This window comes from Talpa occidentalis, unplaced genomic scaffold (genome assembly GCF_014898055.3).
Source record: "Talpa occidentalis isolate TD23 unplaced genomic scaffold, MPIMG_talOcc4v2.1 talOcc4.10, whole genome shotgun sequence".
Taxonomy (NCBI): Eukaryota; Metazoa; Chordata; class Mammalia; order Eulipotyphla; family Talpidae; genus Talpa; species Talpa occidentalis.
The window spans coordinates 19,573,957-19,597,871 of record NW_023600993.1 but is presented as its reverse complement, the minus strand read 5'-3'; the positions used below and the strand labels follow the sequence as shown (position 1 = coordinate 19,597,871).

The window sequence follows — 23,915 nt, the reverse complement described above, 5'->3', positions numbered from 1 at the left end:
TTCCCTGTGGCTGGCAGCCAATGGGAAAAGGAAAACCAGGTCAGGCACACTATTCACAATGTCCATAAGAAAGGAAGCAAATCAATGGCTCGGAAAGAATTGTGTAACTTACAGTTTCCTTTTTTCCCATTAGGTAGGCAAGGCCAGTCAAGCTTTTCCTTAGAAAATAGTTTTGATTCAAACCTATATTACAGTTACTAAGTGTATGAGGTCCCAGACTATTCCATGTTGAATTACTCTCTGGATTAGGACTGCAATATTTGTAGTTTAATGATTGTTGAGGCATACATGACAAGACATTTACCTTTATCAAAATAAGATTTGGAAATAAAATAACAATGCCTGGTTTAGAAAAATATTAATTCTTCAATAAAAAAATAATATTTTCTTAGGTTATTTCACTAGGTTACTGGTACATGGAATTAGGATGTAATTAATAATCAAAATTCAAGGAATGCCATTCCAAAATATCCCTTATAGAATAACTGATATGTCTTCTTTAAAAATATATATATATATGTAGTTATTTCTTTAATGATTCCAGTATCCTATCACATAGCTCTGTAGATATTCATATATGCACACATATGTTCAAAGAGCTTCTACGTGGGGATCAACTTTGCATATTGAATATAATAATGGGAAATTATAAGGACTAAATGTCCAACAAAGTACTGGTTAGATAAGGTATGGTACCTTTTAGAACATGGGAAGAATAACAAGGTAGAGTTAAACTGACTCACAGAAATCCCCAAAACATATTTGCTTACTTTTTGTTTGCTCTATTAATTCCGATTATGTGTGTTCATTCTTCTATTTGTTGATTCTGGTGACTTTCTTTCATGGTGTTAGTTTTTCCTAAGTTTTTTAGTGATCCTTAGTACTTAGTGTATCTTTGACTTTGAGATTCTTTATTTGCTCACCTGGGAATACCATTTCTCATAACTTATTTTGGAGAGAACAGAATGGGCTGACCAGCCCCTCCAGATGATGTCCGCAACTACCTGGAACTTTCCCCTTCTCTCAAACCCACAGGAACCACTAGCTGCTTCTTCCAGGTATGGGGTGACTCTGCTGTCTACTGTCTGACAGTTTAGGAGAAGGAATACTGTGAGCGTGGCATCTACTTCTGTGGTACCTCACATGGCCATGGGATTCCAGAGTCTCTTCATCCTCCTCTATCTCACCTATATTTGAATCACTCATGAAACTGCTATTTTGGGGGAAAAAATAAAACTACTCTGTTGATGTTGTGGGCTGTGGATTTCCCATTTCAATGCAATCTGAACTCTTTTGGGGATTTTTTTTTTTTTTTTTTTTGTAATATATGTCCACCTAGAGACTCTCTTCTGGTTTTCCAGGATTGCTGTAGATTTGTTTATAAATATGATGCTTTGTGTTATTTCTAGGAATTTAGAGTGGGAATGGGAGGCAGATGTGTGAGCTCAGCTCAAGTTCAGCACCCAATTTCTGCAGGTATTATATGGAAACTCTGTGTTCAGTCCCCCCTGGAAACCCCTTCCAGAAAAATACAGTTGGGATTTCCATTGGATTAGATTGGCAGAATAAATTAAATTAAAGGAGAATTTATAGTCTTACAACTTTTCCAATATACGAGTTTCCCCAATACGTGAATAGACATTTCTTTCCACATATTTTCTCTATAGGATGCTAAAATGCTACTCACATAGGTCTTAGACACTTTTTATTGTTTATTCCTAGGTAGTTTATGCTTCTGTTGCTATTATGAATGGGATCTTCTTTTCCATTAAAATTTCTAACCAATTTCTTTTGGTATATTAGGAAAGTTATTGATTTTTATATATTCATTTTGTAACTGACCACCTTGCTCAGCGATTTTATTTTTTCTAATGGCTTTTCGATTGATTCTCCTAGGTTTGCCAAAGAAATGATCATAGGGCAATATGCAATCTGTGTACGAGTATTTTCATGTTTTTATTGGTAAGAATGGGAAAAAGTTGAAAGAAACATGAATCTCCAACAATAGGAAAAATAAGATATTTATTAAAAATATGATGCATGCTTATGGTAGAGCACATGAAACTTTTGAAAGTCAACATATGTGTGAAGGAATCCACAAATGAAAAGGCAAAAAAAGAAAGATACATGACAGCAAAAATATTTTTGTTCCAATTTCCTCATGCTTGCAAAAATCTCCATATATTTTTTTATGTATGTGCAAAAAAAGAGAGGGCAAAGGGTAGGAAGAAGAAAGGGTGGAAGGGAGGGAGTGCAGGTAGGTGGGATAGAGAGATGGATAGAGAGAGAGCAGGAGGGAGGGAGGGAAGCAAATGGCACTATTACACTGGAGTGGAAAATGCAAGAAAGCATGGTAATGAGAGGTCTCAGAGTCTTGTGAAAGGAGGAACTGGCAGGGTTAGAGTTCAAGGGTCAGTTTATGAAGTACTACCAAGGCGGGGGGGGGGGGGCAGGGGGCAGGGTATGTTGAGGAGAGACAGACAGACAGAGAAAGGGCTATAATGACAATGCATTACTACTGTCATAAAAATTATCTTGAAACACATTTAATTAATGGTGACTTCTTATCATCCACAAATGCCATTTTCTGAGGCATGCCCCTCTTTCTATCTGACTAGTCACACTATGCTGGCCTACCCAGAGCCAGGCTCTGTGGGGAGATGAATGAGTAAGCCAACCAAATAGGGTTCTTCCATTGGTGCGGAGAATAAGAGAGCATAGTAGTAATGGATTCTCAGGAATTATGATAAAAGAGAAGCATCTACTGATAGGCTGTTACAAAATTATAAGCATTTGCCTCCCAGATTTTCACCTTTGTATTATGTTGGTAATTGCTCTCTGAGAAACTGCCACTTGCTACTTCTCTAGAAATCTGAATTTTACTTCACATTTTAGGTTCAGTTCATTTTAGATTTTTTCCTCAAATTTTATTGATTTGTCAATCATTTACGTAACTGTATAATTTTGGGATGGAGTGTAAAATCTTGGCAAGTCATATCCAGCAATATATAAAGAGAATCATCCATCATGACCAACTGAGATTTATTCCTGAAATGGAAGGATGAGTCAATATATGCAAATCAATCAATGTCATTCACCACATCAACAAAAAGAAAGATAAAAATCACAATCATTTCAACAGTTGTTGAAAAGGCACTTAAGATTCAATACCCACTTGTGATAAAAACTCTCAATAAAAAGAATTTATCTCAACATAATAAATAACACCCATGAAAAACCTACAGCAAACATCATTCTAATGGTAAAAATTGAAAGCATTTCCTCTAATATCAGGAGCAAGACAAGGATGTACACTTTTACCACTACCCTCCAACATAGATTTGAAAGTTCTAGCAGAACAATAGGGCAAGACAAAGACATATTTCCAAACTGGAAATAAAGAAATGAAACTATCACTACTCACAGATAGCATGAAAATATACATGGAAAATCAAAAGACTCTACCAAAAAACTACTAGAAGTAACAAATGAATACAGTAAAGAAACAGCATACAACATCAATACCCAAAAATTTGTTGCATTTATATATACACACAATGATTTAATTTCAACTTAATACCCACTCTAACTTATTGGCTTCTTTCTAGAGGCAAGGCTAACTTGACTTCTGACCAAAGGCCTTATACACACAAAGTCAATTGCTGCCCACCTCTGAGAAAGTGCTGCCACCACCAGGAGTGATCAGTTACTTGCTCTGAAAATGTTCACCCTGCCCCTCGGTTACTGCCATGCACTTGGACCAAGCAGTCACACACCTGGAATTTCTGGCTCTCTGGAATTTCTTGCTCTCTAGCCTCTTCTAAAATTTGCAGGTGATAATGAGATCTGGTATTCCAAGAGGACACCAAAAGAGCTACAGGATGCAAACCTGCACTGTTGGGTAAGTTAATTCTCAGGAGATAAGTTTAGACTAAAGAGAAACAGGAAATAGAAAGGATATGGGCATAATTTTCCCTGCTTGTATCACCCTCATGGACTTTCCAGAGCCAGAGTCTCTCCAACAAACTGGAGATGACTTTTAGGTTCAATAGATGTACTAGCCAAGCATTCTAGAATTTCTCTTCATAGATCATTGTGAAACAATAGCCAGTGTTGTAAAGCAGCATTCACACTGCTTTACATTTTCCTGGCCTTTTTCTTTCCATCACTCTTACGCCTAGACCATATCTCCCAAAAAGAGCCCAAGCATGTGAACCCTTGCTTCAGACTCTGGTTAACCTGCCTCCCCGGTTAACCAACCATTTGCTCTGTGTAAACTGGAATGTGGAATGTTATAGCTTCGGTGCAACCAGAGAAGCTTACCTACACTATAGAAATGGGTATATATTGGGGACAGTTTGGGGAGGAAGATTTGACTTCTTTTATTTATTTTTATTTTTTTTAAGATTTATTTATTTATTTATACAAGAACCGGGGTACAAGCCAGCTGCGCAGGAGGGTGAAAGGATTCACCAGAGACAGAGCAGGGAACAGAACAGCCAGATCTACTGAAATACACTGCTGAGGGGAGCAGTGGGCAAGACAGGAGAGGTCTGTTGCGCCATGTGGGACCTTCGCTGGCTGGCCAGGATCGAACTGGTGCTGCAGAGGCTGCAGACAGCTTCACAGCATGGCGCTCAAACGCCTGCGCCACTAGGGGAGGCCCTTGACTTCTTTTATACATATCAATAGAATAATTCATTAACCTGGACATAAATTTTTATTTACAAAAATGCAAAACTATTTTATAATACATAAATCTATAAGGCATATAACTGGGCTTTATTGCAGGAGCAACATCCAATCTTTCTGCATGCACATCACAGCCTGACTTGCATTGAAACAAATCACAGGGCGTTCTTCACACCATCAGGATTCAGAAGCACCGTCAGTCCCTGCAGTTATTCGCTTTTATCATTCATCTGAACTTGGTGAATGAAACTTTGAATCAGGCTATGTAGAATTTTGGCCTTAGAGAATGACAAACAATAAAATCATAAAAGTGACCAGAGTCAGAAAGATTGTGATATGGGTAGAAAATTTGAGTCCAATTAGGCCAGAATCATTTTTAATGGGTTGGCTCTAAAAGAAAGCAGTTTCTTAGGTGACATCTGCCTGAGCACTTGCCTGTCTAAAGCCAATGCCCTTAGAGTGGAATTGCTGGGTCAAGCTCCATCTTTAACAGGTTGAGGAATCTCCACACAGCTTTCCATAGTGGTTGGACCAGTTTGCACTCCCACCAGCAGTGCAGGAAAGCCCTCACTCTCCTCAGTTCCCTGCCCTATGACCTGTGCTATTTACCATCGACTGTGGCCATGCTTTTGTTACTGTTTTTCCATTTACCCAGAACACTTTCCTTCTCTGCTTTTCTGATGCTTATTTCTAACTCAGTTTCTGTGCTCAAGGGTCTTTCTGAACCCCAAGACAAGGGTAGGTACATTGTATCCCATGGGCCAAAAAATCTGGCCCATTTTTGTGTGGCCCATGAGCTAAAAATGGTTTCTACAGAGGAACATTTTCAAGCTCATGATACAGAACTCTAACTGTGCATCCCAATTAAGTGAGATCTTATTCCCTCCCCCCCAAAAAAAGCAACAACAGAAAGCATTTCATTTTCCTCATTAGAATATCATTATTGTAAAAAAATATATACTCAATGTTCACATATTTTTAATAATTTCAATAAAAATTTATGGATGCTTCTTTTCTCTTTTGTTAAATAAATACCTATACAAGAGCCTCAAACTTGCCTCTTGGTCCACAAAGTCAAAATATTGCTATAATAGCTACCCTTTTTAGAGAAAATCTGGTAACCAATGCAATAGAATCATGGAACTCAGAGCAGCCAGATAATTTTCCTATTCAGCATCCTGATTATAAAGATAAGGAAACCAATATCCAGAGAGGGGAGAGGGTCTGTCGTTCTCACTCCCCAGTAACATCAGGACTGGCCCCCGAGCCTCTGGGCTGTGCCATGTTCTCCCCAAATCACAGTTCAACAGATATTTATTAAGTAACTGGAAAGAAGGACTTCTTGAGAACACAGAAACCAGACGGTGTGCCCAATCTCCACCAAAGATACCTCTACCCTACCATCTATTGCTTCTTGTTCAGTTTAATGGAAATTCAATGCTTGGATGAAATTCAAACCTCACTCTGTCTCCAGCAAGTGCTTGAGGATGTTATTGGGGAAGCAGCTGTGAAGAGCAAGTGTGATCAGTTAAATCTGAATGGAGTCAAAAGTCTAAAAAGAATTTTACAGCCTAGTAATGGTTTATTAAAAAGCTCTGATAAGGCTGCATCAGATTGACAGTTGGCCTGCACCTTTTGGCTTCTTCTGAAACGACTCGGCAAAACCAATCTGCCTCTGCCTGGAGACCCGCCATAGCACACTGCGGGACTTTCTACCAAGGGCGCAATGTTTACATTAGAACTCGATTCATCATATTTACAAAAAGGTCAGACACCACTGAACAGCCTGCCCGGAGATTTTATTTAAATTTACTGTATTTTTAAAGAGGATTTAAAGGAAAAAAAGCACTCAACCTGTGCTTAGAATGAAGAAGCCTTTTGATTTGAGTGATTTGTGTTTCAAAAAAACAGGAGCTGCATGAAACTTGGTTAGCAGGGACTGGGAAGGGAGGGGTTGAGAACTGATAAATAATGGGGCAGTTTTCCCTCTGTGTTTATGAAGCCTTATTCAAAAACATATTGATTAGAAATACATTCAGAATAATATCCACTCCTCTTGCAGTTATGTGTGGGGAAGTTATAATCCAAACTCAAATGCTTTAATGAATCAATCAGAATCCATAGAAATTAGATATATGGATGACAGATAGGTTGACAGATAGGCAAGTGAGAGAGAGAGAGAAAGAGAGAAAATAGACAGACTTACATTGATGGCATATAGATAATGACTGATGATAGGTTGATAATTCTTACAGCTGAGAAATATGACTGACTTAATGACACAGATCATACCCAGGAACACTATGCTCACTTTGTAAGAGGATTTTCATAGAGAATGTTCATGTCATGGTAGTGGTTGGCTGGGGGGTTCATTCTACATATTCCTAACTGCATTCATGTCACAAGCAACCCATTGTGGACTGTTGCCTACAATAAGAGGCTCGTGAGGTCAAGGCATCTACCATTTCCTAGAACAGCTTCTTTCCTTCCCAAATATAGCTCTCTATGGAGCACCATAATATTGTTAGTGGTGATTTGGTGGGTGAGGGGGCATTAAAGATCCAGAAAGGATTTGACAGCTTAAGAAGTAAAGGAACCCTATTTTAAAAATGAAAGAAACATACTCTTCACTAACTCATCAGAAAGGAGAATGAAGCTGTAGATTTGACATAGGCCCGAAGAAGGAGGTGACAATGAGGGAAAAATTGATGTATATTAAAAAATAAGTTCTCAGGTGACTCAGGTAAGCAACTAGGTATGAGATCTTTGGATCTAATCTGCCTTACATCAAATGAAGGGGTCCCTTCTTCAACGTCCTTGCTCCATCCTGTTCCGGGCACCTCCACCCTTTCAAGCAGTCAGGACCTCCTGTTATGCCATCTTGGATGCTGGGTTTTTCTATGAGGTCCAACAATCTCCCAATGTGTATGCACTTATCTTACTTCTGAGAATACAGCAACACTCCCCTTATATAGTACCTTTTCTAAAATCTTAAATTTTTAACCTAATTCACCAAGTCTGCTATACATCTTTATTTTTCTCACGTTTCTTCAAATATTTCTCCTGGGACATGGTTTCTAAGCCAACTACCACCACCTTCTTCCTCACCTTAATACTAGGTCAATTATAATATTCCTCCTTCAAGGATAATGCTAGAACAAAAGTAAAATTCTCTGTGGCCTAATTAACACAATCATTTTCTGATCCCTCTCTAACCAGTCTTATGTTTTATTAGTTAATTTTCCTAAGTTTTGGCAGTTAAGATTGTTTAGATTGTTGTCTATTATAGCCACAGATGTTGTTTAGAAACTGCCTCCAAGCCATGATTTCTTTATTTTTATATCCATGCTTAACTTTTTGATGCAAATTAAAGACCACATATTCACCACTCTTAAGTTTGCTTTTGGAGACTTAGGAATAATCATTCCAGTTGTGGAGATAATAAATGAAATTTTTATTGTAATCAGCACATGCATTAGTCTCCCTTGCTTTGTGTCATCTCATTCAGCCACTGGTTTAAAATATGCAGGAGGAAGGGTTGAAGCCTGGGGGCTCCAATAAAGACCTCTACCTGTATGGACACACATCCACACATCCAGATACAAAGCTGACACTCTCAGATGCCTTGTTGACCTCAAGAAAAAAATCTAATTTGAAAGTCCCTTGGATCTACAGACCTCATAAAAATATTTATAAAGGAATTGAAGTCAGCTTCAGATGTCTTCCCCTTAATGAATACACACAAGGGGTTTTGAATCCTTGCCTTTTCTAAAGATACATAAACAATTTAATGATCTATGTCAGAATGTGACGAGGTGGTAAATGTCAAGATTACCAGTTTACATCAAACAGAAGCTAGACTTTGAATGAGGGAATTATTTGACTGTCTCCGTTTTTCTAGAACTTCTTTATGAACCCTTAGAGATTACTGAATGATATAGAGGCTCAGATATGGCATTTCTAAGTTCCATTTGCATTTTAGCTGTATGGTTCTTTTTACTGTTAGACACTAGAATTCTTTTAAATGTACTAAATCTTCTTTTACTGACTGGTCATGTTTCTTAGGCCATAACACCTTTGTATTGTTCTCAGTTTTCTTCTTACAGTTGGGGAATGGTTTCTCTTTCTAGGTGATGGAAATAAAAATAGAAATTGTGACTTCTCCCTTTCATCATTTGTTTGTTTGTATGTTTGTTTGTGCCACTGCTCCTTGTTTGCTAATCTGAACTTTCAATTCTCGTTATTCTGAATTTTCCCATCTGTCCATAATGTTCACACACAAATTTTCTTTTTCAAGCTACAGACTTGGTATTTCCTCTAGTAGTAGTTACTGCTTATCCAAAGACAGCTGAAACAGCTTACTGAGACACTGTAATTCTGGAAAATTTCTTCTCAACTTAATCATTACAATGCCCTGCTTTCAAATCCAACCTTGACCATCTGATATTTGAGGTCAAGTAATTCTTTTTTGGGCAGGTAGGGTAAGTAAAGGGGCTGGGAGAGAGACTGTCCATAATTGTAGGTTATATAGCATCAACCCTGGTCTTCTCCCACTAAATGCCAGCTCTGTGCACTCCCACGCCCCAGTTTGACAACTTGAAAATATCTTCAGACATTTCCCCAACTGAGATCTTGTTTGGAAATTTTCAGAATTGTGTATCAAAACTTTTAGATTATAGTAGAACCTTCCTTGGCACATTCCCATTTACCTCTAGGCTGGTTCACATTTATCGTTGCTGTTAATACTTCCATATGGTTGGAGTCATGTGGCTATGTAAGGGACCTTCCCTGGGGGACCCAGACCTCTAAGAATAAAGTTCTTAGAATCCGTCTCTTGATTCTGACATTTCCATTTTTCATTTGCAAATCTGTCATTTTTTTAATGCAACAAAGGAAAAGTTGAAACCCCTTCCTCCCAGAGCTCCTCAGATTGCAGGTGCAAGATGAAAATAGTGAAGTCATGAGCCAATACTCTGAAGTTATCAATGTTTCTAATTCCAACATCCACACTGATTCTGAGAATAGAAGAAACCAGTTTACCTGGGCCCATTCCAGGCAAATGCTGATTTATACCAGGGGTAATCTCCTCCTCCGTCATTTATTTCCAGCTACTTTTCCAACAAAGTTTTGTTTTATTTTATTTTGTTTTTCTCCTTTAACTAGTGCATCATTCAACATACTTTTAAGTTGTGTATCCTTATCATAAAGTCAATGGAGAAAAATCCAAAAGGAAGGATTCTCTCAAATGTCTTGGGAAGAACAAAAACAATACACAAAAGAAAGGCAACACCATTCTTTTAGAAATAGCCTGCTGTGGCAACAAGGGGTAGTCAGAAAGGGACCTTCTGATTTCAAGATCAGTATTATTTCCACAGGATAGAAAAGCACAACTTTAATAGTTCTGTGTGAATCATGGATCAACCATAATATGGTCCTTGAATCAGAAGTCAAATAAACTCCTAGATACAGTCATTGATGAAATGTCTTTATAACAAAATGCCCTTCTTAAAAGGACCTATGAGGGAATGATTCAAATAATCCCAACTATTATTTATTTCATTGAAATCCCAGCCTGGCTCAGCAGCATGAAATTTCTATAGAAATGGCCTTGCCTACATCTGTCTGAGAATAAGAGAGGCAGAGGAAGGTTAAACATGCAAATGATGCTGCAAAATTCATGACTGTAGATGCATCTGAATTCCCAGCCTGCTGTTTTAGGGGGGCACCTGGCTACCCCAGATAAAGGAAAGTAAGCGTGAAAAGAAGCTGGCAGGCTGATCCAGTAAATACACCACTTTTGGGCACCCTGCCTGAAAGAATCAGTCAACATAGCAGGACGATTTAAATGCTCAGTCGCTAACCTCAGCCTGAAGGAGCTTTGTGTTGGCAGTTCTCAGTTAGATCCTCAGCTCAGCAAAGAAGCCAGGCATCCCATGCCACCAAAAGGGGCCACAAAATTAAGAGGTTCTTAGGAGATCTCTGGACCAGACAGCCCCCACCCCCAGCTCAGAGATTCATGAACACAGTTTCCAAGGGCAAGTCAAATGAGTTCTCATTAAAGTCAAATAAATATAGAGCCTCCAGGATTCCCATGGACCCTTTGCCAAATGACTTTATCCACTGGCTTAAGATGTACCTATTGTAATAGGCAATATCAGGGCTCCACCCAGATTCCCAGGATATGTCTTGTTCAGATGTGTACATGCCTCTCCTCTCTGTGGTGTGCCCACAAGTGTTTTCACACTGCCCTCAGGCTCCTGGAAGGGAGAGCCCGAAACATCTGAAAATTCTAGTGTGCCCGGGAGACCCCTCAACCAACAACTGTCTGTGAAAACCCACACCCTTTGCCTGGGCCCCAAAACAATCTCTTTGTGCCTAGAATTCCATACAAATTTTTATTAAACAGTTCTTTTCAGTCTTCTTCTAAACATGGGGCTCAAATTTAGGCCGAAGATAGTTGCAGAAGAGAGAAAAAGCCAGTCTTTATGATATAGGTCTTTTCTTTGAGAAGCCTACCTACAATTTCATCCTACTCACCTTCTACTACATGATTCAGAAGCCTCTGTGCACATCAATGTATACAAGCAAATACCAAGGGGTGGGGTGGACAGGATGTGGGTCTATACCTGTAATGTCTAAGGTACAAAGTAGATAGTCAAAATGCCCCATTACAGAATCAGTGTCTGGAGAGAGATAAAACTTTAAGTTGCAATGACCATTTAGTTGTATTTGCGCGTACAGAGAGAAAGCGCATTGGAAAGAAGGTCTGAGCTGCTGAAGGTAAGAGGGAAATATAGCTGAGATGGGAAATTAGAGTTAAAGGTCAGGAGTGACAGGCTGTTTCTCTGATGGCTGCGATTCATGAAAAACATCAGGCCCAGCAGCATCATATCACCTGGGAGCTGATTAAAAATGCAAATCCTGGGGTCCCATCCTAGACCTCCTCAGAACATGGGCCCAGCACCTGTGTTTCAGCAAGCCTGCTAGGTAATTCTGATGGATGCTAGCTTGAGTGTGACTGGTCTAAGGCATCATTCTCATAGAAACCCACTATCTCCAGCATGTTTCTACTGCCATTCCCTAAATACCAAACGCTATGGGAATAAATGACTTTGACTTCACAGAGCTGTACTTTTCTGGCAAAGCTTAATTTACAGATTTTTTTTTTCCCCCTAGCTTTAAGGTCTTAAAGAGAAGGTCAAGGTCCCTACTTCCAGACACATCGCTCCCTTGAGTGTGGATAAGAGCTATGGTGTTCCCAAACATTGCTCTCCTTGGTTGATTAGGGACATGATAGTCCCAATCTTTGCCTTCCCTGGTGAAGTGCTGACTGAGGTTTGCCATCCTGGAGACACTTTGTCACACTACCTGGAAAATTCTTCGAAAGACAGAATGTTTTGTTTTGCTACATCTATCACTTAGTTTATCTGTAAATTAAGGGAAGAGTTCTTCCCAAAGGATAAAAATCTGTGACTACTGTCACTCAAATCTTCAGGGACAGCTATTGATTTGCAATCTAGCAGCTTTAAGTCTGCAAGAACAAACTTGGTAAAGTTAGACAAACAAGTTGGTGTTCTCCTATGTTAAAGGCCTCTCTCAGACTTAAGGCTCTACATTTACATGCCACATATTTACTGGTGGCTTTTTGTTTTTATTTGCTTTTGCTTCACCTCTCAAGAGTTAGAATGTTGTGAAACGCCTTTGACTGATGTGCTAGAAATCAAAACTCTTTGTTCTAACTTGGGAGTATTTACTTTATCCCACACTTCAGTATCTAACCTGCTTCGATGTTTGCTCCAAATCTCATAGTTTATAAGTTTTTTTTTTTCCTTTTCTTGTTTAAGAATTTGAAAGAAAGGACCCAATGACTCCTGGGAAAACTTTCTCAACCACTATTTTCTTCTCCACTTTCCCAGAAACAAAGTTCAGAACAGAGAGAATAATTACTAACTCCTCTCCGACTTTAAATCACAAAGATCAGATTTCTCTGGTTGTTTGTATTTCCAATCTTTGTTGTTGTTGTTTTTAATTACTTTTTTAGACTTGGTGAAATATAGACTGAAAGGCATGCCAGAGAGGCAAATCAGATTTTACTCTTGGGTTGGAATTTCAATAAGGACATTGCAGTGGTGGTGTACCCCCTGGCAATAAATGTGCCCTTCCTGCTTTGTCCTGGTGGGTTCAGAAAGTAACCCCAGAATGGGTCAAATTACATCTTGCTGGGTACTTGTAATGAATGCATCTCTTCCCAAACCCTAGGACACAGGTCCCAGTGCAACTAGTCATCAAGTCATATCAAGATTCATGACCCTTTAGAAGAGTGACCATCCCACCCTCAGAATGACTCCCTCTCAATAAAAACTCTGAATCTTGCAGCTAAATCGTGCTCTAAGGAATGATGAAAACCAGAGGTGTTCCAGGTCATTTCTATGTCTAAACTGAATCAAGTTCAACAGACTAATGCAGGAAAATCATTTGCTTATAGTTTTTAGAGGAAAAGAGTAAAATAAATGGTTTTGGTTATCAGATTTTTAATATAACATAAGCACTAAAGTAGAATGAGTAGAATGTGTAGTTTAATTCATTAAGAATCTTTTAAGAAGCATGGACTTCATAATCTTTAAAAGAAATTGCTGAAAGAGTGGTTATTTTTAGAATAAATGTATACCTTTGGCATGGACGAGCAATGCCATTCACAGCATCCAATTCGAACTGCCAGAAAAATACTAAAATAACTCTACACAATAACAAAGAAAATTCTAAAATTAATTTATATATTGTGTTGCTCAGGAATCTTATTTGCAAGCATTATACTCTGGCTGATTTAATCAGAAAGGGAATAAATTGAAATTGTATCAGCTGCTTGCAGAGTTGAGTCTCTAGGAAGATTAGAAATTAGGCAGCAACACACCCTGACCAAGGCCTGAGTTTCATCTCAGGTCCTGTGCAACAGGGACTCTGAAGCTTATTGATGTCCCTGAAAACCAGGACTAACAGTTTGCAAAAATTTCTACCAATGGCCCCAGATTCCAGATGTTACTATTATACCCGCTGACCTCAATTTACCTAGAAATGTATATTTCCTTCATAATTGTTGCCACCTGAACAAATGGGAATGAATTATTCACAGTTCCTACTTCTTTGTATTTCCAGCTTCCAATTTATGTGCTTAGGGATTTTAATGATTGGTCAACTTTAGATCAAATGCCTATAAGAGAGAACATGAAAACGTCTATCTAGCTTTTTGTACATTATGTTAAAGGGCTCTGCCTCCTACCAAGACTCATAGGGTGAAGGTAACAGTGAGGATAGGCCAAGTTATACTGCAGTAACAAACAACCCCCAAATTATTAGTGGCTGAACTTACAAAATGTTTTTGTTTTCTTCTATATTGTTTATTTGTTTTTCTCTGTTACACTGGTTTGCTGCAGACTTTGCTCTGCATCATTCCCTTTCTCTTACTCCAGGACAGCGGCTGACAGTCCAGACTCCATGTGGAAAACTACAAGTCCTCAAGGCAAAGAGCATGGAGAAACATACTGTAGCACTAGAAGTTTCTAAGTGGAAGTGACACTAGTCATTCCTATGTATACTTTCTTGCCAAAGCAAGTTATATGGCCCACCCAAATTGAAGAGCAAGGGGAAGGCAGGGAAGAATAATCCCACCCTCTGCTCTGAAAATATTTGGTGGACAGTGTTAGTCTATTGAACAGTCTATTGATGGGTTCCCAAATACACAAAGGGGTTTCAGACATCAGACAGTAAAAAACTGACAAACGTCTACTACGGATTAGTGACAGTTACCACTTATTAAGGTATTACCATGTTCTAGACACTGTTGCTACCTCGAATGGCACCCAGAGCCTTTCGCTCACCTTCGCGGCGATTCCTGCCCGGTTTTCTGCACAGTTCCAGTTCACGGGGTGTGGTGCCTGAAATAGTTCCTTTCCACTCACAGTCCCGTTTGAAGTGTAGTTTGTTCTTGTTGGTTGTTTCTGTTTGTTTGTTTTCCTCCTGTCTGTTGGTCGGAGAGTGCCCACTTTGTGGGTGGGGGAGGGTAGCCGGGTTCTGAGCTTTTCTCCCTTCTAATCCTCTTTTGTGGCCACTTTCTTCTTCGGGCAGTTTGCCAGTCGCCCATTTATCTTCCGTGTCCCAGTTCTTGCAGGGACCTGCTGCTTTTCCTCCCTGTTAACTTTTTTTTTCCTAGGAGGACTTACTCGCTGCGTTTCCCCGCCGCCATGTTGATCTCTCTTCTAGACGCTGTTGCTATTGAATTATTTATACACTTTACCTCAATGAATTGATTCTGGGACCTAACTTTTAGCATTACCCTCATTGTTGATGAGGAAATTGAAGCTAAAGAGATTATGTGACTTGCACGAGTCCACACACTAGGGAACAAAAAGTTAAGATTTCAACTTATAATTTTGGGGAATTGTAAACAAAAGGCCAAAAAAAAAATGAGTTTTTCCTGAAGGGGTAATAATCACCACAAATTCAAACAAAGGGACAGCTGGTGACTCAAATGGGAATCAAGTTTATCTTCCTTCCTCAGACCCCACCTCTCTGCTCTCTATCCTTTCAATTCCCCTCCCTTCTCTTTTTGCTTCTTGTGCTCACTTACCCTTTGGACCAGGTTCAAATTTCATGTGAAGAGGCTCTGACTATGGCTTCTGGGGAGAAGGCCACCTGGTCCAGAGCTAGAAGACTTGAGTATTCATGTCAGGCTTCTGACAATAACTCCCAGTCATCTTGAGTCTCAGTCTTTGCAATTATAAAATGGAAATAATAATTTTGAATTATAGGATTATGGTAGAAAGAAAATAAGTGACAAGAAAATATTTAAGAAGAATATTATATATGTAAACTATTTCTGGTTGAAACTCTGATGAAGAATGCCCTCTATAATAAGAAACAGGTAAGAAACTGAAATAACTTTTAAAAATCAAATGGATAAACACATGAAGAAATTCCTGGCCGGTAGAGAGCTAGTTGAGGGATTATCTTTTTCAAACTTTTTCTGAAAATATCAGAGAGATTAGCAGCCACTTGCAAGGTTTGTCCTGCTTTCCCAATGTGCCATAGTAAGAGTTTACAAAATCATCTCCTTGAACTCTCCTTTTTAAATAAATCCAATTCCTTAAAATGTCTGCTCCTAAGACTCTCTAATGCATTTCAGGAAACAGTGACACCACACATCACGTTACACCTTATTCATTAGGTTGATAATGAACAACAATTATATGTGCCTTCTGGATAATATATTGTAGCATTTTAAATTTTAAAATGATTCTGTTCATTTTGGGGATGTCAGCATGAAGTTAAAATTTCCGAATCCTTGTACTTTCATACAGTTAAATGGATAGAAGAGGTCAATGCGTAATAAAATTGAAAGCTCCGCTGAATAGGTGGAAAGTGACTGCTGTTAATTGGAGAAAATGTTAGTGCCAAATAAAGGTTTCCATTAAAACGTCTCCCATTACAATTTGTCATGTGATTTCTGTGACCTCGAATGCCCTGGTCACTCCTTTGAACCTTTTCCATTAATTAAGGTATTTTTTCATCTCCTTGATTAGAGTGAAACCAATTGCTTATAAATAAGCACTCACATCCACATTTAGTCTAAATTAATGATATATAATGCTATTTATTCAAAGTTGCTTAGTGCAAGGCCAACTTAATAGTAGCAGATGGACATTTTCTGGTGAACTGTGCACTTGTTAGACAAAAAGAATTCTATTGTTTAAGGAACAATGCACTTTATGCTTTCTTTTCCAGTCAAAAAAAAAAAATAAAGTATACATCCTCTCTGTCACATATCTGATAATTATCTTAGTTGGCATAAATAATAAATTAGAAAAGGAGCAATCAGCTTTGGAAAAGCCTGCAGTTTTCAATTATTGTTGAGTAAATTATACACTTTTGTTTCATTGGCAGTATTTTTTTTTAAGCAGCATTAGTTTTCTGGAACACTGAGTACCTTTGAGGATCATGTCACATCTCAGATTTTAATGATATTTAATAATATTTTAAAGTAGATTTTACCCATATCTTAGGCAAAACACACTGGAGAATATAAAATCACTCTATCTTGCAAATCAAATATAAATGATTATTTGGTTCCAACATTGGATCCTACCCTGCTTCTCTGCCCCATAGGTCTGTATCACTATCGTGAGATCTAATTCTTCTATGGTTTCAATCAGAACTTCTGGTCTTCAAAGAACAACACTTGTCTCTGGTGAACCCTTCCTCCCCCATCCCCTGCACCTTTAGCCTGTACCCTAGTGCTTGTATGCATAAATAAATCTTTTAAAAAAGAACAACACTTTAACGTTGTTTTACAGAGTTTGGGGACCTACAAAATTGAAATTGGCATATCCTTCTCTTAGAAAAATAGAAAAAACAATCTCTTGCTCTTACTTAATTTTAAAATATTTCTTTCCCAAAGGTCTTAAAAAAGTGAAACAGAAAGAAAAGAAGCCCATCTCTCTGCTGAAAGGCTCCCGAGGAGAAAAATACAATCAGCCACATTTAGTGCCTTGAAGAAGAGAAAGATCAGATAGTACCACACACCCCTTGCTGGGTGGATCTGGGGAATGAGGGCCATTTACACATATTTGCTTAATTAAAAAGTTAGAGTTGAATTTTCCTGAATCTATAAGACTATTTGTATCCTTTTACTACACTTTTAATATATGCTCTTACATTGAAATTTTATAATGCAATGCACTAGAAAAAGCAACAGTATAAGACTTTTAAAAAAGCATTTCCACTCTAAACCCTAGTGGCATTTTCCCCTGTGAAGTAAGACAGTGAAAGAGTATAAATCAGATTTATCAAAGCCTATTGTTTCCAAAGAAAACAGCATCCATCAACTTCCCGCTCAAAGAATGTGTGTCCCATATTGAGTTTTAATTATTAATATTGACTCCAACTATGATGCATCCATCATGTGCATGCGTATTAAGAAATTAAGGAAGCTAAGGAGAAGTCAGTATTATCACCACTATTTGGGCAATAATGGGTTGGGTCATTCTACATAGAAGGGAAAATTACTCCGAAGCCTCTGCTTTCTTTTTTGGGAGATCTTACATTGTCTTTTGTCTAAGCCAGTTGAAGTTTGGGGTTCATGTTACTTGTCACCAATAGCATTTGAATATACATTATTATGTTCTTAATTAAAAGCAACAGAATCCACCTCTGGATCACTTAACTGAAAGAAGATATATTAGACAGATACCTGAGGGATTACAGGGCTAATTAGAGTCTGAGAGATCACAATGGGAAACTAGCAGAAACCTAGACTGTGATTTTGACAGCCATAAGAGTGTCACCAGTGCCAGAGTCTCCATGAACAAATAAAATTATGTGTGCAAAAGTCTTCTAGTTCAGAAGCAACAACAGTGTAACTGTGGACTGTTAGCGCCATTGGCAGCAGCATTCTGCTAATGTTTCCAAAAGATTTGGCAGTGATCAATAGAAACTACCTCTTCCTTAATTATAAGATTGCACTTTTAAATTCTTGACTTTAATAACAACATCTTGGAGGTGAAAAAAAAAACAGTGAGGAACTATCTACATGTCTTACTTCTAACATAGGGTCTCAGGAGAAACATCTTTGTTCTTGAAATCAAACATCAAGTACCCCTGGGTAGTTCTTCAACTGAGTAAAGGAATTCTGCATGTTGGCTTTCAGGAAAGGTTGAAGTGCTACTAATAAGACAAGGTAATGACTTGTAGCTCACATTCAATCATTATTGCAATGATTTCTACTCCTAAAGAGTGGTTCCTTATTTCTTTGCATGAGATCTTGGCCCCCAAAGCTGTAATGATTTCACTTAACAAGGTGGCAGCATCTTCCATTATGGTACCCACCGAAGGGCTCTGGGGAGGACTCACTGGTGCCTTGCACTGCTAAGGAGCTGGGGAAGTGTGTCACTCAGAAAGCTCAGTTGCCAACCCAGGGTTTCTAGTGGATAACATAAATCTCCTAAGGCATTAAAGCTATTGGCTTAGAAGTGCTTTGTCAAAACCCATTTGTAAATGCCTATTATTCTTAGTCCAAAACACCCTGGTAGTTAAAACCCTAGATTGTAGAGTCAGGGAGACCTGGATTCCAATTCATTGCCACTCCTCTTTCAAGCTTAACAGAACTTTCTAACTTTCCAGGAAAATCTGTGACAAAACTTTGTGTTAACATAAGGGGGAGACTGCCCATCCAGGGACTACATTTCTCAGACTCTTGTTTTAAATAGGGCCATCTAACAAACTGACACCAATGGCATGTGACAAATGACATGTATTAGGCCAAGAGTTTTCAGAAACATGCTGAAAACGTACTCTTCCCTCTTTTTACGTACTCTTCCCTATCAGTACTAGTTAGAGGAAAATCTGGGGTCCTGGGTGGTGGCAGAGCCATGAGGTAAAAGGAACCAAGTTCACTACTCAGCAATGCCTCCTTTAATCACAAATATCTGTTTTGGGCTGTGATAGTTAAACCACTATACTCTTTGGGGGTTATTTCTTATTATTGCCTACTCTATCCTAACAAATGCATGACTTCTATATAAAGATTTGTTGAATGTATGGATTATATTTCCCAGTTTCTTTTTTTACGCATTCAAGAGCTGGGGTACAGGCCAGAGGTGTGGGGGGTGAGAGGATTCACCAAAGACAGAGTGGGGAGCAGAACAGGCGGATCTACTGATATACCCTTCTGCGGGGAGCAGCGCGTGAGACAGAAGAGGTCTGCTGAGCCATGTGGGTTAGCTCCCTGGCTGAGGATCGAAGTCAGGCTGTAGTGGTAATAACACTGAGACTTAACCCCGAGGCCAACAGGGAGGCCCTCTCCCAGTTTCTTTATTCTAGAAATATCTCTTATTTATTATATAAGTGTTGTAACTGATGGCATTATAAAGATATGCTCAGACATGCAGTTTTCTACACTGCTTTCATTTTGAATTGACATAATACATTATTTTCAACACATCTACACACACAAAATTAGTATTAGCATATATTACATTAGTATTTTTCATGTTTCTATAGTCTTATAAATAAAACTTAATGATTATAGGTATTGCAAAATTTACTTAACCATTTACTTATTGGTGGAAGTATACATTTTTGCTAATATTTTACCCTTTTAATTTAATCTTGTAAAAAATAATTTGTGATTGAAAAATGCATCCAACTGTTATATGTTTTCTAATAAGATAGTGGTGACCACCCTTCTTTTCACAAATAACCTGGTTCAATGCCTGTATAAGTGTTTAACATAATATTTCTTTTAATTTTTTTAAACAACCTTGTGTTTTTTTGTTTTTTTTTTTTAATAATATAGGATTTCTTCCCTCAGGTGCATAATATTCCCCATATGTTGAAATTAACAAGTTCATTAAAGACCAATAACAGTTATACTAACTGTGTTTGCCCCATCTGCTTTCTTTTCTCTCTTCTGAAGGGTGCAGCAGCAGAATTCATAACTGCTGAGGTGTCTGGTATGATTATGTTTTAGGCCAGATATTATTTTTTATTGTTTTCAGGAGACAGACAGCAGCTGGCACCTGTCAGAGGTTTCACCAAGAACCAAATCATTAGTCTTAAGGGATTACTCCCGCCATTAACTGATTTAATAGCAGGGTTTATCTATGATATCTCAAATTGAGACAACAGAAGCTAAAATTGTGTCATGATAATTGATTTCTGAAAACCACTACCACCACACAAAAAAACCTGGTGTCTAAGTCCTGGGATTCACTAGAGTCACAAGAAACAGGCTACATTCATGGCATAGGGTTGATAAACTAAACTAAAGTCTCTTCCATAATATTTCAGAAACATGTTTCCTTGGCCATGGATTCTTAAATTCCAATGCTTTTGGTACAAAAGGAAAAGAGCTAAAATAATCATGCAGAACATTGGATCTCAAACCCTTCACAATCATGGGGCTTGAGATAATCTTCCAAGATTTGTTGTGAAAGCACATCTACAGCTTCTCATGATGCAGTGAAATCAAAAAATAAGTAAGAGAAGAAAACAGATTCTGAAAATAAAATAAGGAAGATAGACTTGTGAGAGCTGGTTTAACATTTCTAACTTGCTAGTTATCTTAGGAGGGGAAATATGTCTAGTCTGACTTTCTTCAATGGGGAGAAAAGACTCAAAATCATTGTGGAGAAAGAGGAGAAACACCCAAGTTCTCTCCTTGACTTCGAATGTTCAGTTCCTGCTTATTTGACAGAAGCTGTATAGCCACTTTGCAACTATGACCAGTGAGTTTGGGTGTTTTAGAAAGTGGTTTAAGTAGCATACTTGAGCAATTTGTTTGCGTGGTGTCACCTCTGTCTTTTCTCCTCCACCTTAAGCTTTACCAAGTGAGAAAAAAAATTAGCTCTCCTTGCTGAGTCAAACAGAGAGGCAGCAACAGTCAAATCACCATGTCTATGCTCATGCACCAACCAGACCACACTCTCCAAAGTCCTATCAGAGTACAAAGCACATCTAGGAATCTGTAAACCAGTCTCTGACAATCACGAATGATGTCAGTTCTAAGGATGCTTTTGCTGAATGTAAACAATTTCCCTCAGCCTGCGAACCATGCAAGAATTCACTCGGCCACCAAGTAAAACTGGATCTAGAGTCCCTGCCACAGATGTTTCATGCTGTTGAGGGTTTAAGGGCTGACCAAATGGTCCATAAGAATTATTATAAGTACCATGAGTTCAATTATTTTGAACATTTTGTGATGCTGCAGCCATCACTTTTCCATCTTACTGCATCTGCATTGGGGAATTCCCGATGGCACCATGGGCTTACTCCCTAATTGTGGAGAATCCAGCAGATTGTGGCAGACATGTTCTGACTCTTTGAAAAAGGCAAAAAACCTCAGTGTTTTGTTTCCAATTAGTGAAGCAGATAGCTTCAGACTTATTGATGAAACCAGAGAAAGGGACATCTGTACACACTTTTTTCTTCAAAAGATTACTTCCAAGCTGAGAGCCCACCAGTCTGATTGTATCTCAAAATTTCATTTAATATTTACTTACGAGTAATACAAATTAACTAAGCCAAAGCTGGTGGCAGCCTCATTTTCTCTTTTCTGTATATGCCACTATCGATCTTCTTTCTCATTCTTATTTAACTTATCATCTGAAGATTTTTTTAAAGTGGTATGAGAGGCAGTAACTAGTTGATTGGGAAATTGAAACAAGCAGAGAATGAATTGAAAAGCAGTCATCTGAGGAGCTATCTGGGAGGTGGTAACTTATGAGCTGACATCTATCCGACAAGAAGGAGTCAAACGTGTGTCTGAAATATTCATCAGTCAATTCAAAGAAACAAATTTGGAGTGTTCAAGGTATAGAAAGAGAGCCTCTGTGGCTGGAGCATTGTAAGCAAGGGGAAAGCCAGGCAGGAGTTGGAGAATAGCCTGAGCACATATAAGACCCAGTCAGGGACTCAGCTTTCATTCTGAGTACAACTAGCCATTAATTTGGAACATTTTAAGAGTAACATGATCTATTCTGTTTTAAAATATCATTGCCGCATAGAGAATAGTTTGTAAAGAGACAAGAACAGTCAGGCCTAGGGAAACCAGTCAGGAGGTTATTACAGTAGTTGAGGTGAGGGCTAATAGTGGCTTGTATTACGGTGGTAGATTTGGGGATGAAGAAAAGCAGACTGATTTCAGATATGCACTGGAGGCAAAGACAAAAGGAAATGCTTCAGGGGTTATGAGTGAGAGAGAAAGTGGGTAGTAAGGAATGACTTCTAGGCTTTTGGTTGTAGAACATAGGTAGAACACCTTGGTATAGGTGTTCTTCTATGCCAGGACAGGGGGCGAGTGGGATGAGAGGTAGATAGTAATAAGGGATTATTAGTAAATGATGATATGCCATAAGTAGTTGATTTATAAATTTCAGAGTCAAGAGAGAGGCTAGAAGTATAGAGAAATTTAAAGTTCTAAAACTTGATGAGGCCACCTAAGAAATGAGACAGCAAAAAACAGAAAGCATTTAATTGCTCTCTTGTTTTGGACATATCCAAAACAAGAGAATGAAAGATGACACTAAATGAAAAGGACACTAAATGCTGAGGTCAAAGGAGTAGAAAAATAACCAGATATATGGTGTCACATAAACCAAGAAAACTAAGTAAGTCAGGAAGGCTGGTGGTGACCCCTGGGCCCAAACTCACTGAAAGGTTAAGAAAGATCAGGACAGGGCCTCCCTGGTGGCGCAGGCGGTTGAGCGCTGCATTGTGAGGCTGTCCGCAGCCTCTGCAGCGCAGGTACAATTCTGGTCAGCCGGCAGGAATCCCACATGGTGAAGCAGACCCCTCCTGTCTCGCCCGCTGCTCCCCTCAGCAGTGTATTTCATCAGTCTTCCTGTTTTGTTCCCCACTCTGTCTCTGGTGAATCCTCTCACCCTCCTGTGCTTCTGGCCTGTACCCCGGTTCTTGTATAAATAAATAAATCTTTAAAAAAAAAAAGAAAGATCAGGACAGCAAATGACCACTGGATTTGGCAATATCAAGGACATCCATACCTGTATTGAGCAACTTCAAAGGACTGACAGTGAAAGGTCTACTGAAGTCAGCTAAGAAGGCTCAGGTAGGGAGAAGAGAAAACAATGAAAACATCAATTCAGGAAGTTTTTCTATGAAGGAGAGCACAAAAGTAGGCAGGAAGAGCAGAGCTGGGTTCTAAAGATACCTTTGCTGTTGGCCGTCAGAGAGGAGAGAGCAAATTTGTATACCTGCATGAAGAATTCAGCAGAGCAGGAAACACTGGGGTAGGAGGGAAGAACCGAGGGAGTGTCTAAGAATTCCAGCTGGATGGAACCCCAGCACAAAAGAGGAAGCTGCCCCTCAAGAGAATTAGAATGTTAACCTTTTTGATCAGAGGTCGAGAACTCATGGCCACAACTCCAAGGAGATGGAATGCCAGCAGGTAGCCTAGAGTGATTCAGCTTTTAAAATAGGATATTCTGGGCAGTGTTGTGGGCCAAAGACTTGGAAGCTGAAATTCAGAGGTTTAGCTCAGTCTCCAGCATGATTTTCCATGCCTCATTTCTGATCACTACTATACATTTTTTCTCAATGAGTTTCACTTCAATTTCTCAACACTTCTGAAAACATAATTCAATACCCCCATCTTCAAGAAACTGTTTGATGCTAATGGGATTCCTCCTTTCTCTGAATTCTAAAAGTTCTAAGCC

The 23,915-nt window shown here is 38.8% G+C and overlaps 1 protein-coding gene across 9 annotated transcripts in view; it reads right to left on the bottom strand.

Moving 5' to 3' along the window:
- The window catches only part of LRRC3B (leucine rich repeat containing 3B), a 277,752-nt gene extending 254,199 nt beyond the window's left edge, over positions 1–23,553 (bottom strand). For 4 of the 9 annotated variants that reach the window (XM_054692856.1, XM_037525340.2, XM_054692866.1 and 1 more), the window contains exon 1: positions 23,411–23,553. The gene's annotated coding sequence lies outside the window, so the exon portion shown is untranslated. Of the gene's footprint in view, positions 1–14,567; positions 14,583–15,316; positions 15,414–23,410 lie in introns of those variants that run through there. The other 5 variants (XM_054692861.1, XM_054692854.1, XM_054692864.1 and 2 more) reach the window with 4 other exon arrangements.
- Positions 23,554–23,915: the final 362 nt, after the last annotated feature.